The 21,813-nt window shown below is 45.1% G+C and overlaps 1 pseudogene across 1 annotated transcript; it reads right to left on the reverse strand.

The window, feature by feature from the left end:
• Positions 1–20,112: 20,112 nt before the first annotated feature.
• On the reverse strand, positions 20,113–21,125 carry LOC309562396 (E3 SUMO-protein ligase ZBED1-like; annotated as a pseudogene). The gene is made up of 2 exons: positions 20,782–21,125; positions 20,113–20,571 (listed from the first exon to the last, which is right to left on the reverse strand). The product of its transcript is annotated as an E3 SUMO-protein ligase ZBED1-like (transcript).
• Between the last annotated feature and the right edge of the window lie 688 nt (positions 21,126–21,813).

Genomic DNA, 21,813 nt, shown 5'->3' on the forward strand with positions numbered 1-21,813 from the left:
GCCATGCTGAGGATGTCATTCTCCCGCTCCAGCACACCACTGAGTCTCTACAGAGACAGTTCCAGCAACTGGCACAAAAGCAGGATGATTTGGAAAATAGAGCTCGCCGCTGCAACCTCCGCTTTGTGGGTCTCCCTGAGGGTGCAGAAGGCACTGATCCCGCCCCCTTCCTGGAAAACCTTCTTACTGCAACATATGGCAGGGAGGCATTCTCCACCACCTTTGCGGTTGAGCGGGCCCACTGCATGCCAGCACGTCGCCCCCCTGAAGGAGCCCTTTCGTGGACTTTCATTGCCAAACTTTTGAACTAACGTGATCGGGACAAGGTCCTACGGCTGACTCGTGAGCGGGGTAACGTCCCTTTCCAGAATGCACACATTATGGTGTTTCCAGATTTCTCCATTGAGGTCCAAAAGCAACGCTCTCGCTTTACAGATGTCAAGAGGAGACTCCGTCTGCATAATCTGCAATATGTCATGCTATTTCCCGCGTGCCTAAGGGTGATCTGTGATGGCCGAGCTCAGTTCTATGAGGATCCTGAGCTCGCATCGGCATGGCTTGATCAATACACGGCTGCCGGACGCAACCCTGACTGAAAGTATCCCCTTTATCATCCAGTAAGTGATTGACTGTTGTGATTTTCTGCCGTGAGCCCCCCCTTATGTGCTCCTGGTCACTACCTGCAGCTATGGCCGTGTTCCTAATGGTGTGGGGTCTCCCCGTCTATCCTGTGTCTGCAATCACTTCAGTTCTGCAAGTTTATCCCGGTTACTTTGTGGGCACCAAGACACTAGACTCTAATATTTTTCTCCTTTTTCCCTTTTTTCTCATTTTACGGAGACCATCTTATTATTTTTTGTCTTCACCTGTTGGGGTGATTTTTCATATGTGTTTTTTGCTATTTTGTCTGTTTTTTTGCCTGATCCCCCCTCCGGGCTTCTGGGATCTGTCGTTTTACAAGGACCGGCAGCGGACACTAGTGGCTGCCATGTCTGGTATGGGCAGTGCGTTAATCGTTGCTTCTCTGCCTTTTACTTTTCCTACTCCTAGCTTCCTAACCAGCGGTGACTTTGCACTGAAGGACATGTGGCGTTACTGTCACCCTGATACTAGGGCCTATTCATGTTTCTCGTCTAGCCACTTGTCGTTTTCCCAGATTGTTTTTATTATTGTTTCTGCGCTGCTGCTCCCATCGCTGCTGGATGTTGGGTTCCACCCTAGGTCTCTGTCCGACCACGCTCCTTACTGGGCGTCCCTCGACTTGGCGAAATGGCTAAACGCAAACTTTTTTCCTGTAGGCAGCAGGTGTTCGTGCAGGGCGAGCGGGCGGGCAAGCTCCTGGCCTATTTTGCTCATCACGAGCTTGAGCCGCCGGTGCTGGTGTCCTTGTTGGATGCTGATGGTGCGGAGGTTACTGACCCGTGCCGCATTGTGGCGCTGTTTCGCTCATATTATGCATCGCTATATGCCTCTCAAACCACTGCTTCCACCCCTGAGACTCGAGAATTCTTACAATGTGTGGAGTTCCCCCAATTGTCTGACTCTCACCGAGCTGACCTTGAGGCCCTGCTGTCTGCGGACGAAATTGCGGACGCTATTGCTTCCCTTGCCCTGGCTAAGGCCCCCGGTTCCGATGGCCTTCCCCTCGACTTCTATGCCTCCTACTCTGAAGTACTGGCCCCTGAGCTCTTGCTGACCTACACTCATGCCTTGGAAACGGACACCTTGCCTAACTCAATGCAGGAAGCCACGATTATCGTACTCCCTAAACCTGGGAAGGATCCCCGAGTCTTATCGCCCGATCTCCCTCCTGGCTGACATCAAGATCCTGGCCAAGGTTCTTGCCCGACGCCTTGGTAAGTCTATTCTATCTCTCATCCACCCAGATCAGACCGGCTTTATCAAACTTCAAAAGTGCTGCGCCAGAAACATAGTGTAACATTATTGTATTGTAATATTCAAAATCAATCTGTATATAAAATAAAAAGTGAAATTGAAGTGTCCATAAATCATAAGTGCATTCCAGTATCCAAAGCTTGTAGTCACCCAATAATCGTGGTTAATACAAAATGATGTGCTCCACTCCACTCCACCACCACCAGAGATCTAAGCCTCTCACCTTACACTTTGACCCAGAGATCTGAGCCAGACCAAGCTTTACCCCTCAGGGGTCACAGGAAGGTGTCACCGGATAATGTGGAGGATTCTCTTATCGGACACACAGGGACAAGGTAACCGCAATGGTGCCACTCTCACACAGGGCACATAGAGATCACAGCATATGAGGAAAAGCAAAAAAAGATCTAATGCTCTCTGTGCGGGTAAATCAATAAAGCCGTTTATTAAATAGAGGTACTCACAAACAGCTTCTAGGAGTAATGATCGTAACACAAACAATCTGCACAGCTGAGAGGATGCAGCGAGCAGCAGGACAGGCTCCGCCCCTATACGCGTTACATCTTTGCCGATAGGGCGCTAACTTCAACAGTAGAGCTTTATGCCCGGGAAAATACGGGCATGAATACTCAACGCTTATATCTTAATATTCAAGCTTAACATGCACAGATGGGGACTAGGGCAGTGGTCGCCTTGGATGCAGCCAAGGCGTTTGACTCTGTTGAATGGAGCTATCTCTGGGAATGTTTACAACGATGCGGCTTCGGCCCGTCCTTTATACAGTGGGTTTGCCTGCTGTACTATCGTCAGTCGCTAGGGTTGCTGTCAATGGGTGGCTGACCCCTTCCCTCTGAGCCGCGGCACCCGCCAAGGGTGCCCGTTATCCCCGCTGCTCTATGCCCTGGCAGTGGACCTTTGGCTATTGCTCTTCGGGCGCATCCTGGGGTGGGCGGGCTTCGTGCAGGACCCCTTACGGAGACAGTGGGCCTCTATGCGGATGACATGTTGCTTTACTTGGCAGATACTCGTCCATCGCTGCATGCTGCCCTCCAGACCATTAATGACTTCGGACAACACTCAGGACTATGGAGTAAATGGGATAAATCCCAAATTTTGCCCTTAGACCCTTCCCCTCCTACGGCCGATTCTGCCTGACTCCTGTTGGCTAGGGTCTCATGGCTCAGATACTTGGGAGTCCTGGTCACTAGAATGCCATCGGATTACGTTGCGGACAATGTGAAATCCCTTATACCCGTACTAAAACTGCAAGTTCAATCAAGCCAAACTTCCCCTGGGGGTGATGGGCAGGATTAACCTGGTAAAAATGATTTTACTTCCCAAGTTTTTATGTTACCCAATGTCTTCTGCCACTCCTCCATCCTTATTCCTCTGAAACTGTTCAAGGTGATTGATACCATCCTTAACTCTTTTATCTGGGGTCAGAGTCGACACAAACTTTCCTGGCTGACTTTAAAAAACCCAACTGCGAGAGGCGGCATAGCTGTACCTGACTTGACTTTCACACTTACTACTTGGCGGCGCAATTATCCCACTTCCATCACTTCCATAACTCGGAGGCGGACCGGTACTGTGCACTGCTTTGTGACCGTCCGGGCTGGGCTACTCACACTCCGATGCAAATGATACTGCGGGGTCGCGGGTCGGCATCTCCAGTAATTGTCTCCGTTCCCCCGGTGACCCTACATAGACGGATTTGGGAGCTGTCACTTAGACAACTAGGTTTGACGCATATACATGCCTACACTCTCCTGTGGCACAACTCCCACCTGCCTGAATTATCTTCCCTTCCGGGGGCTGAGCTGTGGGCGACCAGGGGTGTGTTCTTTCTCTACCAGGTCCTGTGCGGGTCCGGGGTACGTTCCTTTCAGTCCCTGTCGGAACAGTTTGCCCTGCCACCTCAAAATGCACTTTAGATATCTCCAGTTAAGGCATGCGCTCCTGGCTCAGTTCCTGGATCGGTTTCCGGACACACCGCTTATCCCTACCCTTACTATTCTTATGGGAGACGACCCGACCAAACTGATTTCAGCTATGTACCTAGAGCTGCGTTCTCGGACCGTTGAGCGGGTGGTGGAGGGACTACAGAATAAATGGAGCGCAGACGTTTCCTAATTGGATGACTCGGACTGGGACACCATCCTTGACAGCCCTAAACTATCTTCCCCTAAACTTTCGGACCGTTTGACGCAACTATATATCCTGCATAGATCCTATCTTACCCCCCTCCTTCTGTCCAGATATCGGGGGGATCTGGATGCTAGCTGTCCCAGATGTCATACACACCCAGGCACTTTTTTACATATCCTCTGGTCGTGCCCTGACGTACAGACCTTCTGGTTACAGATCATCACATTCCTACACGATCACATGGGCTCCCCGCTTCAGTTGGACCTCAAACCTTTTATTCTTGGCCTCTTCCCAGACAATATAGCTGATAAATTTCTGACTCTTTTCCTACACGAGACGCTATTCCACGCCCGCAAGCTTATTGCGAAGCTATGGATGCGCGCACACCCCCCTACTCTTCGGATGTGGATGGCTGAGGTTAATTCCGCTCTCCCATATAAACATTTGATCTATCTTCACAGGGGCTGCCCAAAAAAATATGACTGGGTACGGAGCCGTTGGCTAGAGGACTCCTGCACATGCACTGGTTAGGTGGGGGTGGACCCTCTTTCCCTTGGTTCCCTCGGCATGGGTTGATGGTATTTGAAGTGAATCCTCCCTTTGACGAAACCACCCTCATTACTCTTTGGGACTTAGGGTTGGGCTTCGGCCTCTTTTCCTCATATATTCTATGTATGCCTGTATATATCTCCGCTGTATACTACTGCTGTTGGATCCTAAGATGACTGAATGTTCAGATTTTGTTTCTACTTTCCTGCACGCAATACTGTATACTGTTTTGCATTATGGTTTACCATGTAACTTTGTCATTTCTCAATAAACTGCGTTTTGAAAGTCAAATGCCTTGGTGGCATCCAAACTGACCATTACTCTGGAGTTAAGAGAGTCATGTGTGGTTAGTAGGTTTACGAAGAGCTGTCTGAGATTAAAAGTAGTATTTTTGTTGGGCATAAATCCTTTGGTCTTGGTGAATTAAATTAAGTATTACTTTATTTAGGCATTGAGCCAGAATTTTTGCCAATGTTTTGACGTCTTACTATAAAAGGGAGATAGGGCGACATGATTCAGGCAATAAGGGGTCCTTGCCAGGTTTGGGAATGAGTACAATTAGGGCCTTTCTCATAGTGACAGAGTGGAAGATACACTGATCAAAAAAATGAAAGGAACAGCTGATGGGTTAAGGACCTTCTACAGCCCTGTCCAGCTCTCCTAGAGTAACTGCCTGTCTCCTGGAATCTCACCCATGCTCTTGAGACTGTGCTGGGAGACACAGCAAACCTTCTGGCAATGGCAGATATTGATGTGCCATCCTGGAGTAGTTGGACTACCAGTTGTGACACTGACCCTAGCCAAATGAAAAACTAGTGAAAAACAGTCAGAATAACAATCCTGCTGGCAAGTAAGGTCACTCATCAAAAGAAAAAGGCAAGGATGTGATAGTAGTAGATAGGACCATTGTTTTTAAACTTAATTTAAACATTTCACCATTAAATTTATTTTTACCATTTATTTTATTTAAAGAGTTTTAAAACCAAAGCAGCAGATATTGACAGGGTATGACACATTTTTTAAAGCTGATATCAAAAGAAATGATAGATAACTATCATCCACAAGCTGTGTGTGGAGGAGGAACAGCGTGTGAAGGAGCGGTGTGAAGGAGCGGCATGTACAGCAAGGGAGCTGCAGCGGGTGACACGTGCAAGGAAGCAGGGACTATACAGACACTGAGAGAAGACTATACAGAGACTGAGAGAAGAGAGAACAGTGTACTGGTAAGAGAGATCTGTGAGCTGGAAATAGATCAGCAGTGAGCTGATCTACTCTGTTCTACTCTAAACAGGGAGGCTGCGGGTAAGGATCCGGAGGGGGGGGGGGGGCAGGCACAGCTGAAGTGTCGACAGGGGGAGGCTGCTCAAACTGACATCAGACCATGGGTCCCAAACAGTATGACTGGGAATACCTTAATACCTGAGAGGAATTGCGATTGGGAGTACCTTGCGACTGGGAGTAACCGTGTGTCTGGGAGTACCTTAAGGACTGGGTGTACCTTGCGACTGGGAGTAACCGTGTGACTGGGAGTACCTTGTGACTGAGAGTACCGTGTGACTGGGAGTAACCGTGTGACTGGGAGTACCTTAGGAACTGGGTGTACCTTGCGACTGGGAGTAACCGTGTGACTTTGAGTACCTTGCGACTGGGAGTAACCGTGTGACTAGGAGTACCTTGCGACTGGGAGTAAACTTAGAGACTGGGAGTAACCTTAGCGACCGGGAATACCTTGTGACATTGGGACTGGGAGTACCTTAGCAACTCGGGAGTACCTTAGCAACTGGTGAGCACCTTAGTGACCGGGTGCACCTTAGTGACCGGGAGTAACCTTAGTGACCGGGAGAAACCCTAGCGACCAGGAGGACCTAGGGACCGGGAATACCTTGTGACATTGTGACTGGGAGTACCTTAGTGACTGGTGAGTACCTTGGCGACCAGGAGTACCTTAGCGACCGGGAGTACCCTAGGTTTAGTACCAGGAGGGATTGAGGTAGTGTAGGTAACAAATAGCAGGTCATTATCCTAATTATCCCCATAGAATAGAGGGTAATAATGTCTGGCAGGATTGGGGATGCCACTCAGTGCACTTCTTGCTGCATATATGCATTCCTTGATGAACCAATCGAGGGCGAATACTGCTGTGCAAGATGTGAGCGACTGGTTTCTATGGAAGCTCAGATCCTGGATCTAGAAAACAAGGTGGCAACACTGCGTAGCATCAACAACCTGGAAAGGAGCTTGGACATTACCCAGCAGGTGCTGGCAGGGGCCAGCATAGAGGAGGGTAGAGACATGGAGACGCAAGCACCAGAGGTAGGCAGTTGGGTGACAGTTAGAAGGAGGGGAAGAGAGAAGAGCACTAGGGAGGCCAGTCCTGAGTTGGTACACCCCAACAAATATGCCAAGTTGCATGATGATGGGGATATTAGCTCAGGGGTGGCCTTTCTGAGCAGGCACCCTCCCCCAGCTGCCAGGGGAGCGGCAGCTCCAGGAAGGAGGGGGACCGAGACTTAGGAAAGGTTACTGAAGAAAGGAAAACGCTGCTCCAGGTGTATAGTGTGTGGTAATTGCCAGGAGATAGGATATCCAATAGAGCGCTGGCCCTGGCCCGCCTCCGTGGGAACACTTGTAGAAAAAGAAATAGCCGCACATCCAGGGATTCCAATACGTTTCAAATACCTTGAATTCCAAAATGTTGCAAGTGATGACACCAAAGACACCAACATGAAGTCTCGTAGACGCGTTTCACACATACATCTTGTGCTTAATCATTACATAGGAAAGGTTAGACAGGTAGTGGTAGTAGGGGACTCAATTTTTAAGAGGACAGAGAGGGCAGTCTGTCAAAACCATCGTTGTAGCCGACCAGTATGTTGTTTACCGGGCGCTCGAGTTCGGCACATCGTGGGTTGGGTGGACAGATTATTGGGCGGGCTGGGAAGGACCCAGCGGTCATGGTGCATGTAGGCACCAATGATTAAGTGAGAGGAAGGTGGAGGATCCTAAAAAATTATTTCAGGGACTTAGGGAATAGATTAAGGAATAGGACCTCTAAGGTGGTTTTCTCTGAAATACTGTCTGTACCTCAAGCCACACCAAAGAGGCAGAAGGAGCTTAGGGAACTGAACAAGTGACTGATGTTGGAGGGGCTTTTAAACTAGGTGTTGGGGGGGAGGGCTCAGAGGTAGCGTTAGTTAGTAGGGAGCAAAGAACAGAAGGTATTATTGGGGTCAGCAACGACAGTAGAACAATAACGACAACCACTGTGGGGTCTGTGAGGACAAACCTCAGACCAAACAGGAATAAACTTAAGTATAATTCACTATCCACTTCCACAAAACTAAGAGAGGTATTAACAAATGCCAGGAGCCTAGCTAATAAAATGGATGAGTTGGAACTGTTAGTACAAGAGGAGGACATAGACCTTGTGGGAATAACAGAAACTTGGTTCGACCCCTCACATGACTGGCTGGCCAATATCCAAGGGTATTCTGTGTATCGGAAGGACAGGGAAGGAAAAAGAGGGGGAGGGGTATGTTTCTATGTCAAGAATAATGTAAGGGTGGTAGAGAAGAGTGACATTATGAAAGGGATGAGTACGGAGGTAGAATCTATGTGGGTAGAACTCCATAGGGAATAAGTTATGGGGAAAGAAATAGTGGGGGTATATTATAGGCCACCCAACCAAAGGGAGGAGGTAGAGCTGGAATTTCTATCACTGTTGGGTAACGTGGCAAAGCTGGGGCCAGTCATCATATTGGGGGACTTCAATTATCCAGACATTGACTGGGAAGAGGAGACTGCACACTCATTAAAAACCTGTCTTTTCATGAATATCTTACAGGACAACTACATGTCTCAGTTGGTGGATTATCCTAATAGAAAGAATGCAGTACTAGATCTATTAATTACTAATGACCCAGATCTAATCTCAGATGTAGGAGTCCGGGACAACTTGGGTTCTAGCGATCACAGGATGATTACATTTAGTGTAAATCACAAGATAGCAAGGCAAGAGGGGAACATAAGAATCCTTATCTTCAGAATGCTTTAGGAACATATTAAACAAAAGCATCTCACAATGCATTCCTATGGGAAATAAATTTAGAAGAGCCAAGGCCAAACCTGGGTGGCTAAACCGTAATGTAAAAAAACGTATTAGGGAAGAAAAATGGCCTTTAAGAGATATAAATCGGAGGGGACATTATTGGCTTTCCAGCAATACAAGGAATCGTATAAGAAATGTAAATACGAAATCAAGAAGGCTAAAATCGACTTTGAAAGATAAATAGCAGAGGAAAGTATAAAAGGAACCCTAAGAAATTCTTTAAATATATCAATAGCAAAAAAACGAGGTCAGAGCATGTTGCACACATAATTAACAATGATGGGAGGATGGTTACAGAGGACACAGAGAAGGCAACTGTGCTAAATGCTTTCTTCTCCTCAGTCTTTACACAGGGAAAAGGAGGGATATACTGATCATGACTGTATGGTTAGCAGTACTTCACATGACATGCCACTATGGCTAACAGACGGTGAAATTGTGGAAAGGCTGGGTAACATTAACACAAATAAATCACCAGCACCGGATTGCGTGCATCCGAGAGTACTCAAAGAATTAAGTAAGGTTATATCTAGACCACTGTTCCTGATCTTTGCAGATGGTATTTTGACAGGAACTGTACCAGGTGACTGGAGGAAAGCTAACGTGATACCAATATTCAAAAAAAGGGCAGAGGCATATCCCAGGAAATTATAGGCCAGTCAGCCTGACGTCAATAGTATGTAAACTACTGGAAGGGATGATAAGGGACTATATCCAAGAATTTGCTAAAGTCAACAACATCATCACCAGTAATCAGCACGGATTTACAAAAGAACGTTCTTGTCAAACCAATCTGTTAACATTCTATGAGGAGGTGAGCTGTGAGCTAGAGACCTGTGGATGTGGTGTGATGTGATGTATCTGGATTTTGCTAAGGTATTTGATACAGTTCCCCACAAACGCTTAATTTACAAACAAAGTTCTGCAGGCATAGACCACAAGTCTGCTCTTGGATAGAAAACTGGTTAAAGGGGCGCGTCCAAAGGGTGGTAATAATAAATAACGCATACTCAGACTGGTCTGGGGTGGTAAGTAGGGTTCCCCAAGGCTCAATCCTGGGACCAATTTTTTTCAATTTATTTATAAATAGCATCAAGGACGGGATCATTAGCTCAGTCTCAGTTTTTGCAGATGACACAAAATTAAGCAGGGCAATAACTTCACATCATGATGAAGAAATCTTACAGAATGACCTGATCAAAATAACAGAGTGGGCAACTACATGGCAAATGAGGTTTAATGTGGAGAAGTGTAAGATATTGCACTGTGGGACTAAAAACATAAATGCAAAATGCGCTTTAGGGGGGGGGGAAAGATCTGGGAGTCTTAGTAGAAGATAGACTAAGCAATAGCATGCAATGTCAAGCTGCAGCTGCCAAAGCTGGCAGAATATTATCATGCATAAGGAAGGGGATATATTCCAGAGATAAAACTATAATCCTGCCACTTTATAAAACCATTGTCCGACCACATCTGGAGTACTCTGTCCAGTTCTGGTCGCCAATCCTCAGAAAGGATGTGTTGGAACTGGAGAGAGTCCAGAGAATGGCAAATAAACTAATTAGGGGATTGGAAGACGTTAATTATGAAGAGCGCTTACAAGCGTTTGATTTATTCTCCCTGGAGAAGAGACACCTGAGAGGTGACATGATAGCGATTTACAAATACCTCAATGGTGATCTCAGCATAGAAAAAAAACGATTCAGTCACAAAGAATGTAAGAGGACACAAGGCCATACAATGCGATTAGAGGAGAAGCGATTTAACCTAAAGCTACGCAGGGGTTTTTTTTACAGTAAGGGCCATAAGATTGTGGAACTCTCTACGACAAATGGTGGTAACTGCAGGGAGTATGGCTACTTTTAAAAGACTCTGGGACGTACATCTCAAAGATCAAAACATTCAGGGGTATGGGAAATGAATACGTCCACACACACCTACACAAGTTGAATTGGATGGACTATTGTCTTTATTCAACCTCAACTACTATGTAACTATGTAACTACTTTAAACATATCAGTTCAACAAAAACAGTCACAAGAAGCAAAAGAAAGTGTCTACAGATTATCTATTTTGTGGGCTCCACTGGTCGTGGGTAATTTCCTTGTAGGGCCAGGAATGAATGGTCATGGGATATCTGGTATAAACTATTTAGCTGGGAAGTTGCCCAATGTCACCTTGGAAGAGTCAATTAGTGAAATGGTAAGAAGTAAAAAAATAAGGGGGGGTAGAAGCAGTGCTGTATTTTGGCCTAGGCCAACAAGGCCCAGGCCTAGGGCGGCACTTTGCAGGGGGGCAGCAAAAAAGCCGCCCCCCCCTCCACATGAGTCTCTTTTGGCCACTGGTTGCTAGAGCCACCTCTCCCACCTCTCTCTCTCACCCCCTCCTCTCTCTCTCTCTCACCCCTCCTTTCTCTCTCACCCCTCTTTTCTCTCTCACCCTCTCTCTCTCTCTCACCACCCTCTCTCTCAACCACTCCTCTCTCACCTCTCCTCTCTCTCACCCCCTCTCTTTCTCTCTCTCTCTCACCCCCTCTCTTTTTCCCTCTCTCTCATCCCCCCTCTCTCTCACCCCCTCTCTTTTATCCCCCCCTCTCTCTCTCATCCCCTCTCTCTCTCTCACCGCCCCCTCTCTCATACTCTCTCTCATTTTCCCTTTCATCCCCCTCTCTCTCTCTCTCACCCCCTCTCTCTCTCTCTCACCCCCTCTCTCTCCCTCCCCCTCCCCCCTCTCTCTACCTACCTCCCTCACCCACCCCCCCTCTCTCTCTCACCCCCCCTGTCTCTCTCTCTCTCCCTCCCTCACCCACCCCTCTCTCTCCCACCCCCCCTCACCCCCCTCTCATGAGATCTCAGGGGTTCATGCTGGGACTTGGAGTCCTTCAATTTTGGAGGGAGTCACATCCGTCAAAAAGGAAGGAGTTGGGCAAATTTACATAGGAGTCGGAAGGGGGGCGCCCAATTTTAGTCTTGCCTAGGGCGGCACAAAACTAAAATACACCACTGGGTAGAAGGGACTACTAAAGGTGGTTTATCAGAGGAGAGGCAAGAGATAGGTGGAGGGAAGCAAGGGGGAAGTTGAAGCACAGGATCGGAAGATCTGGGGAGGTAGGATAGAATGGAGCCAGGGAAAATGAGGGATAAGGTGGAGAGGTGGGGTAGGGAGGGTAATAAGATGATGGGAGGGGTTGAGGAGATATGGAAGGGGTTTGAGGGTGGAAGGGTTAGCCACATAGCTAGAGGGTTACCGCTGCCTTTATGTTCGTTTTGCTAGAGTCATCCATTAAGGGAAGAATCCCTGTTTAGACCCAGTGATGTCTGTGGGGAGGGGACAAGTGGGCACCTAGTATCGATAGGTGCCTACTCCCACTTGGATCACCTAGAAATTTCAGGCCCCCTTCTCTTTGCCCGCATACTCCTGGGACACATCACAGGTTGCAGGACCATTCCCAAAGCACAGCGTGGCTTGCACATGCGCAGCCAGCTGTGAAACCGCAAAGAGTCATAGCGACTTCCAAAGTAAACATGCTGATGCCAGGGACCCAAAGACCAGCGAAGAACCAGCCTGGGAGAGCATGGCACTGGATCCCTGGAAAGATAAGTGTCCCTTTATTAAAAGTCAGCAGTTGCTGTATTTGTAGCTTTTGTTTTTTTTTTTTTGTGCAGAATGCCTTACATTTAGAAAAAAAATGGCTGACAGGCATGTTAAAATCTTAAAAAGGAGACATACAAAGTATCTTCTACAATATAAATTTGCCTACAAATATAGTTTTTTAAATGTAAATTTAGTTTCACTTTAACTTATTATGACAGATTTACTGTAGAGAATTCAGGAACACATTGCAACATAGCAAGTCCCAAGCTTGAAAGTTGCTTTGCTTTATGGGTAATTGCACAGCTTTCCATTCTGCAAACAGTAAGTCCCAAATCTTCCAGGGTACAATCATCCGCAGGGGAATTTAATGTAGATAACTGATCTCAGAATCCCAGTTGTAAGTCCAGGAACAATCTACTTCCTCTACCCTGTCTGCTTTTCAACAGAGTAGCTACACATGAAGCCCATGAATGTATGTATAAAGTCTGATGATAAGGGGACTGTCCTTGGTTACATGCAACAAACTGGATTTTTCACATTTTTGTATGCATTATTTACTTGGCTGTCAACAAAATACCAATCCATCAAAACATCTTTAATCATTTTTCCATTACTAGAACCCTGAAGAGTGTTATAAATATTTTACTAAAATGGATTCCAAAATGTTGCGATTTGCATCAATCTTCTACACAGTAAAGTACATCTTGTTTCCACTAGTCAAATTTAAAATTCACCTTTAAAAAGTTATTTGACAGCAGTTAAGTGTGTTAAATTGTAAAAATTGTCTTTGTGTGTTCTGTGATATTTCTCAAAATGACCAAAAACACAAAAACTTAATTTATTATCCTATATATCATGAGAATTTGAATAAAAGTAGTCTTTAGATCAGCCATTCTCAACCAGGATTCTATGAAACTATAGGGTTCCTCTGGAGGCTGCTAGGGGTTCCTTGAGCTGTGGTTGATTGGCCTTCAATTTTATGGTGCCTGCATATTTCCAGGGCCAGCACTACTGGGTAAAATCAAAACCAGAGAGGTTGCTTTAGATTGCATTATATTTGCACCTATATTTTAATACCTAAACTGCTTTTAAGCAAACTAGTGCTGAAAGGAATGCAGGGGCTATAATTGCTGGCCTCTACTTCAGAGAAATTCCTGGCTGACATACTGTTTCAGCAGCTTCACTAATTTGAGTCACTGGCCCTGAACATTTATGTAAAAAGTTCCTTATGCAATCCATTGTGCACCACTGTTGCTTAGTGATTGTCCCTATTTGGAGACATGTGGTCAGGAGAGGAGATGTGGATGCTGTCAGGATCTCCACCTTATCCAATCTTGCATTTATTAAATGCTGAGTGAAATTCTGTGCTCAGGGTGTAGAGAAGAGGCTGTGATCGACTCATCCGGGACAGAGGATTTTGGAGGGGACTGCAGGCTAGCCTCTTGCCTACTGACTATGGGCCCTGCTTTTTAAGGGAACACTACACTATTTGGGGTGTATGCTGGGGGGGGGCCCTTGGAGTAATGTTACTTTGAATTGAAGTCCATGTCTCCCCAAGACACACAGACTCTGGGACTCTAGGCCCGAGGTTCCTATTAGGGCCTAGCTGCCCGTTACCAATAAGTACTGCTCCACTCAGACTCATAGCAGATGCTAATATCATCAGCTCAACCACTTGTCTTCCACACATTGTTATTATGCTAATTATTGCACCTATTGGCTACCAGGGGATGTGTTTACACTTGTAATAATGTGTATTGTTCTTGCAAAGCTCGATGCCGGCAAGCTCTGATTGTCCAGGTGGTTAATTGTGTCACCTATTGTTTGCCTGCTAGCATTCTGTGTATGCCACCTAGGCTGGTTTAAGTGCTGAGTTAATTAGCATTGTAATTATATTATTGTCAGTGTCAGGGTGCCAGGAAACCAGATTAATTGTAGATGCAAGTAAAAAAAAGCAGTTTATTAGGGCAACAACAAAAAATGCCCAGCAAGAGTGAGGAGCAAAGCTAGGAACAGTCAGAGTAGAAACCAGAAGCGGGTAGTCATCCAAGCCAGGATCGAATCTAGAAGCGGCTAGTCATCCAAGCCAAGTTCGAGTCCAGAAGTGGGTAGTCTGCCGATGCGGGGTATCGAGAGCCAGGAAAGTTGTCAGCCAAGCCAGGTCATGCACGGAGGGGAGGAACAAAGAGAACAGAAGACTGCAGCAGAGATGCACCTTGGAGCACAAACACAAGGGCAGGGACTGCAAGCCATCAGGTGATATATATATAGTCAGGTGAGCATCATCATCACTGAGCTACGCCCACACAGCAGGCAAGTAATGATGCAAACAGAGTTTATAAGAGACAGTAGTATGCACATGTCCAAGATGGCTGCTAACAGGAAGGCAAGGTAAGACCTTGACAGTCAACTAGTAATTGCAAGAGGATTAGCCATGAGTCAGCCCTATCTCGTTATTTAAACCTTTGTATGATGTTTTGGGTAAATATTTGTGTGGTCACTGACATACTTCTCAAGTGTATAAAAAGCCTGTATTCTTGTTCAATAAACAGTTCCAGATTTGCAGCTAAAATGAGTTCTGCCTAGTTCTTGGTTGCAATAGCCGGCTATAATATCTGGTATCTATGTTCAGACTGGAGGAAGCGGTGTACTGACGGAAGCACTCAAGTGCAGTGTGGGTCGGTTCTATCACAGAAGCCACTGGAGCAGCACCTGGCAGATCAGGGACTGACCTGCATAACCGAACTGTATAACTTTATGGAAGGAGAACCTGTATGTAGTGTGAACTACTATAGTGATTTTCAGCTTTCCCAGCACCTCTCTGAATTTCAGATATGGATACTTACATCAAGCCAAGCTTGACCAATGTTAGTTTGCGAAAAACACAATTCATTCAGAAAACTTTATTTTATGTGTAGCACTTACCCCCATTGGACCCAATGGTGCTGACAGCTTCCCCCTTCTGCCATGACTCTCTTAACTGCTCGATCCCCACTGACACACTTGGTTATATACTAAAAGCTGGTTACACCTGTGTAACTTAAGCATTAGTATGCTACAACTATATGATAATGCACATAACTTAAGCCACAAGCAGCTTGGTGATAAAATAGTCAAATGTATTAGAGCCCTTTCACAGCTTTTGCAGTGCTTTTGCTTTGCTTTTCAGGCATTTGCGGTGCACATTTTAAAGGACACGTAACTTGAAAACTTCTACCAAAAACATTTTGAGGCACTTCCTATTCATTTCAATAGGGAGGGGCATTTTTGAGGCGCTTTTTTATCTCCCCAAGCATACTCCAAAGATGTTGCATGGTGGGATTTTTTTACCGCACTGCCAGCGCACCGCTCAAGTGTGAAAGCATTCATTAATTTTAATGGGAAGCAGTTTTTGTGAACTTTTTAGGCGATTTTGATTGAAAAACTCCTCAGTGTGAAAGGGCTCTTATCACCACTCTGGATGAATGAGAGAAGAGGAGAGGAGAGATTTTTTTTAAAGATAGAATTAGCAGATTTAGAACCACTAACAGATTTATTCCAAACTCCGGCTCACAAGTTGTAATAGGTTACAGCAAACAATGTTTTTAAAGGTTAAAGGTTTCGCAATAATAAATAAAATCTGCTCAATTTAATCACCCTTGCCAATCTCATCCATGTAAACTGATATATTCTGCTGTGAAGAAACAAATACAGCCGTCACATCTAAGAATTGGTAAGCTGCAATATAATAAATGTTTGTTTTTGGGTTTAACACTGCTTTAAATGAACAATAGCATGTTTAAATTGAACTTTATATAATCACTATATTACGGTATATATACTGTATTTCCAGGACACTTTAAGTGTTTGTATGCAGCAGCTGTAAGGGAAAGTAAGAGAGTAGAGAAAGACACAGGTAAACCATTTTTGTTAAACTGAACTTTATCTGGGCAACTAGAGTCTCTAAATGGCATCAACTAATTCCATAGAATAAAAAGGGTCCTTGTGTACACATTGTGCATACAACCCCAATAGTGGGTGGGTGTAAAAATTAGAGTGGGGGTACCCCTGAAGGTGGCAGAAAGTATCTGGGAGCTAGTAATTAACTTTGGCTGGCTTTTCGTGGAACCCTTCTTTAGGTGTTGCATGTAAACTGTCCCTTTAAAAGTGTTGGTAGTGAAAGTAAATGGGCTGCTGAGTAAGAGCAGTCTCTATGGCGTTAACTACAAAAGGAAACAAGAAAAGCTCCTAAGTGCAGTCGTTTAAATAAGTCAAAGACACAAGGACAAGTGCACACTCACATAAGTACAGGGATGGAAGGCTTGTCTAGGTGTTAAAAAGACAGATGGTGGACGTGTCGCTGGAAGCGTTCAGGGTCCAAGGTGTATCGGCCGAGATAGTTTCAGTAGAAGGGTGCCAGCTAACTTTCGTATTCCAGGTACGGCTTTGCAAAGATTCAACCTAGACCGCAGCGTCAAGTAGCGTGTGACATCACCGCAGGGCGTAAGGAAACTACAATGCGTTTCAGAGCATGTACGAAGCCCCAACTGGGCATGCACGCTCCTTTTTCAAGTCATACAGGATGCTATAGGAGCCCAGTATCTATATGCTGAATAATAGGCGGGACATTTAAAAGAACAATGAGTCTGGGACTAGAGAGGTTAAAAGTGTGGAGATAAAAATCCAAAGAGCTTTTTGCAATAACACAAAAAGTTCCTGGATGCTGTTAAAAATACACTACTGCTAGACAACAGGCTATGTAAAGTATTAAAAGGATATGCAAATATTTATTAATAGATCAATGCAATAGTTGTGAAAATGTCATAATCTCCTTAAAGATAATGTAAAAATAATATAAAAATAAAAAATGGCATTAACTAAGTGTTGCAAGAGTTAAGATATGTAGTTCAGCTCCCTGCTCCTGCCAGATGACCAGTCTGGCTCCGATGGCTTGGTGATCAACAGGTCCAGTAGCTCAGTTTCTCTGCCTGGATCCTCACACAGGGTGCAGTCTCTCAGCTCCGGTCCTGCAGATGCAGTGATTCTCCCTCTCCATCTCAGTCTCTGGGGCAGTTTTGGCAGACACAGAATGCAGGTCCATCCTCAGCAGCAGGTCTGCTGGGTTTCCCTCTCTAACTTGGAGCATGCAGTATGGCAGGCCAGGAAAGAAAGGGGGGGGGGGGCAAGCATGCACCCTCCTCTTGATCCATACAAGGCCACAACATGAAGGCATACTTTGCGTGGAGAGTGTGAATCACTGAACCCATGTTGATTAGGACAAGGACCTCTTCCCCACAACCTTGGCCTGGTAGTTATGAGGGTGTGGGAGGGGATGTTTGGAAATCTGGAAACTAGGGCTGTGCATCTTCACTTACCTCACGATTCGATGCGATTACAATTATTAGGGTCGCGATTCGATACGATTCGATTCCGCGATGCATCACGATGCATCACGATTACTGCCCAATGCCCATGCCCAGCCCACTGCCCAATGGTTTTCAAAACTTTATAAAAAAAAACAAACAATCAAGCAGTCACAAATAAAAGAATCCTTTTTATTTTCATTTGCTTCAAAGGACACTTTCCTGGACCCTGTCATGGCCTGCAAGCCCTGCATACTTTAGTGCACTTGCACTGCAAACATATAGGAAGGTCTGAAAATGCAAACAGCATAGCAGAGACAGACAACAACACTAGTATTTTACTAGAAGTAACAGTAAAATTAGTAAAAAACTGTAGTAGTGCAGTTTACTGCTTCATAAAAGAAAATATTAATATAAGCCAGGCCTACCACCATTTAAAGTACAACTAAAGGCCAAACTTTTTGGATTTTGGATAAAGTTTGGCCTATAGTTGTACTTTAAGGCAAGCCAAGATAGAAGAAGCCAGCCAGCCAGACAGCCAGCCAAGCTAATATTCTTGTGAAAATGGTCATCATAAATTGCCACAAAACATTATATATAAATCCTTTTATGTGAATATGCATTGCAATAAATTCCAGGTGTGCCATAACCTGTCCTCTACAAAACAGAGCACTTCCTGACTAGTAGCAAACATCAAGGGTGAACCTGGCAATAGTGCACTGCTGCATAACTTCCATGTTCACCGTGATGTTTGTTTCCCTCTGCAACTGCCAGTCAACTCAACTGAGTTGATGGATTGGCTGCTAGAGGGGAGTTACAAATATAAGCTTTAAGCTTATCAATTCACTTATGTCACTTTTATGTCACTTACTTTACAGAAAACGTTACCTGTCCTGCAGACAGTCTCTGTCTCTACCACGATTAAACCCAACTGAAGCCAAGCCAAAGCCATCATTAGAGGAAGGAAAACCCTTGACAGAGTAAATCATCAACTAAAGCTTAAACCTTGAGTAAATCTTCATGGGATCACAAAAAAACACACAACACGATTGTCTGCATCAGAATCATGAGAACTGAAGAAAGGTTTGGCATTGCCACACTGGTACAACTCAAGGCATATAGGTTAGGTCTGGTTTGTGTGTATTTGTGATCCAGTAAAGATTTAATCAAGGTTTTACGCTTCAATGTATGATTGTTTTAATCTTTCAAGGATGTCCTTTCCTGTACCGTGGCTGCCTGGCTTGCCTTCAGTTGTCTAGATACACTTTTACCTTCAGTATTTGTTTGGTTGAGGGAACCCCCTACACTTGCTATTGCTACAGAGTACAACAGACCAGCAGACAGACATGCGTTACAATAATTTCCAGGTGTGTGCCATAACCTGTCCTCTACAAAACAGAGCACTTCCTGACTAGTAGCAAATATCAAAGGTGAACCTGGCAATAGTGCACTGCTGCATAACTTCCATGTTCACCGTGATGTTTGTTTCCCCCTGCAACTGCCAGTCAACTCAAGTGAAGTGAGTTGATGGCTGCTAGAGGGGAGTTATATAAATATAAGCTTAAGCTTAAATAATTATCAATTCACTTATGTGAATGGACCATTTTTGAAAACAAGCCATTCTCCATCTCTCCAGTGCTAGAAAAGCTGTAAAAAATATAAAATGTTCCAGGTTCACTGCCATTGTGTTTGCCCCTGCCATTGCCAGTCAACTAAACACAGTGTGTGTGTGTGTGTCGTGACTACTCAAAAGCTTATACGCAGCCTCATCAGCATCAACTCAACACACACACACTGTGTGTGTGTGTTGAGTTAATGCTAGAGCTGCGTTATAAGCTCTTGAGTTGTCACGACAGTCAGTCAGTCAGTCACGTTACAGAAAGAAAACTTTACCTGCACTGCACTGAGCAGCACTCTACCATGTCGATTACATCTGTAACTGAAGCCAAGCTAGCCAACAAGCCACCATTAGAGGAAGGAAAATCCTTGAGAGAATAAATTGTAAACTGAAGCTTAACCTTGAGGAAATCCTTTGGGGGTCACATTCACAAACTCACAAATATAGTATATTACACAAGAATCCACAATTGGTGTTTGTAATCCAATAAGATAAGATTTACTCGAGGTTAAGCTTCAAATGTACAAGTTATTTCTCTCAATGAATTTCCTTCCTATAATGCTGCACCGTGGCTGGCTTGGTGTCAGTTGTCTAGAAGAAAATACACTTTAATATTATTTATTTGGTTGAGGGTTAAATGAACCCCTAGTACTTGCCTAGACACTTTTAGTGTGAAGCAACGGAACGGATTATGGATTGGAAATGGACACATTGGACAGGACAATCTTCAAAAACAAACCATCAGTGCTATAAAGTTATAAAACAAGACTGGTGATGTGACTGACTGGTGACTGGCGGCAGACTGAATTAGTAATTAATAATTCATTAAAAACATGAATTAGTAATTATTTCAGTGCTTAGCATTTGGGAACATGTAGGTTTTTCTGTAAGAACACTAGATGATCCACATGCTCAGGTTTAAGACTGCTTCTTTTCGCTGTTATAACATCTCCTGCAGTAGAGAAAACCCGCTCTGCAGATACACTTGTACCTGGGATACACAAGTATTGCTTTGACAGCTGAGAGAGGAGGGGGAATATGACCTCATGCTCACGCCACCATTTTAAAGGGTCCTCAGTGAGAGGCAGAGGTGGGGCTTTACAATATTTTTCCATTTCGTCTTCTGCCTTGGCATATGGGGTCTTAGGTTCTATTGCACCATCAGTGAAAGACTGCCCCAGCAAAGTCATGAGCAGCGATGTTGTGGCCTTTTTTTTGGGAGGAGAATGGCTGTCCTCAATGGGTGTTGTTTCTTCTTCCACAGTTGCTTTTTCCCTAGGCACTTCATCCACATTTGTCCTTCTATTAGATGTAATCTGTGTGTTTGAACAAAAGATAATAGTATAAGAAGAGCTGAACTGACTAAGAGTGTGATTCATTGATGAGGTGTGGGAAACTGCACGGTAATCCATACCATACAGTTCCACTTCCCACACCGCATCAGTGAATCAGGGTATGTTATTACACAACACAATGTAGCTGAGCTTCTAGCTGTCTGGCAGGAAACATGATGAAATTCTAATTACCTCCAAAGATGCAGCCTCCTCAGTCACTCCTCTGTATATCTCCGATCTCTCCTCCTCTGTGAGAATAAAAGGCAGTCCTTTAAAGCGAGGATCCAGAGCAGAGGCTGTATGAAGGATCTTCTTCTCTGCCTCACTGCTGTACCTCTTCAGGAGATCTGATTTGATTGCATTCTTGATCTCATGGGTCATGGCTGTGTCTCCCATGGTGTCTGTCATGCTCTGGAGCAGTTGTGCATTTAGAGGGGCAATGAGAGACACTGTTGGGTTGCGCTCTTCTGACATCAGCAAGGTTGCATCCTTCATTGGCTTTAATGCACTCACAGCGTCCTCTGCATTTGACACATCTGTTTCATTGAGAGTGCAGAGATCAGACTCTCCTTTTCTGACTTCTGGAGACAGCAAGGTGGCAAAAACTGCAGGTTGTTGTTCTAAGAACCTCTCGACCATGTCATATGCGCTGTTCCATCTTGTTGGCACATCAGTTATTAGCTTATGATTCTTCAGGCCCAGACATTTCTGTTTCTCTTTTAGACAGTGGCTTGCTCTAGTGCTGCGATGGAAGAATGTGGATATTCGTCGCACTCTGGCGAGAAGCCTGGAGAGCGTGGCCCCTTTCAGTGCCCGCTGACATGCAAGATTGAGTGTATGGGCAAAACATTTAACATGAGGAAATTTACCAACTTGAGCTGCAACTATCATGTTCGCCGCGTTGTCGGTCACAAGCACTACAGATTTATCAGACAGCTGCCATTCTTCCACAACATGAGACAGTAGCTCTGCAGGATGAGCACCTGTGTGAGACTCATAAATGGCTCTTGTTTGCAACACATGTGACAAGACCTGCCAGTCCTTAGTAACGTAATGTGCTGTTATTGTAACATAGGACTCCGTTGTGACTGACGTCCATGAATCACACGTTATTGCGACTCGACTGGCTTGGTTCATTGACGCAAGTATCTGAGCTTTGGTGTCGTGGTAGAGTGCAGGTATAACGTTTTCTGTAAAGTGCCTGCGTGATTGGATCTTATAACG

This window comes from Pelophylax lessonae (genome assembly GCF_965119305.1).
Source record: "Pelophylax lessonae genome assembly, chromosome: 8".
In the NCBI taxonomy this organism is placed as follows: domain Eukaryota; kingdom Metazoa; phylum Chordata; class Amphibia; order Anura; family Ranidae; genus Pelophylax; species Pelophylax lessonae.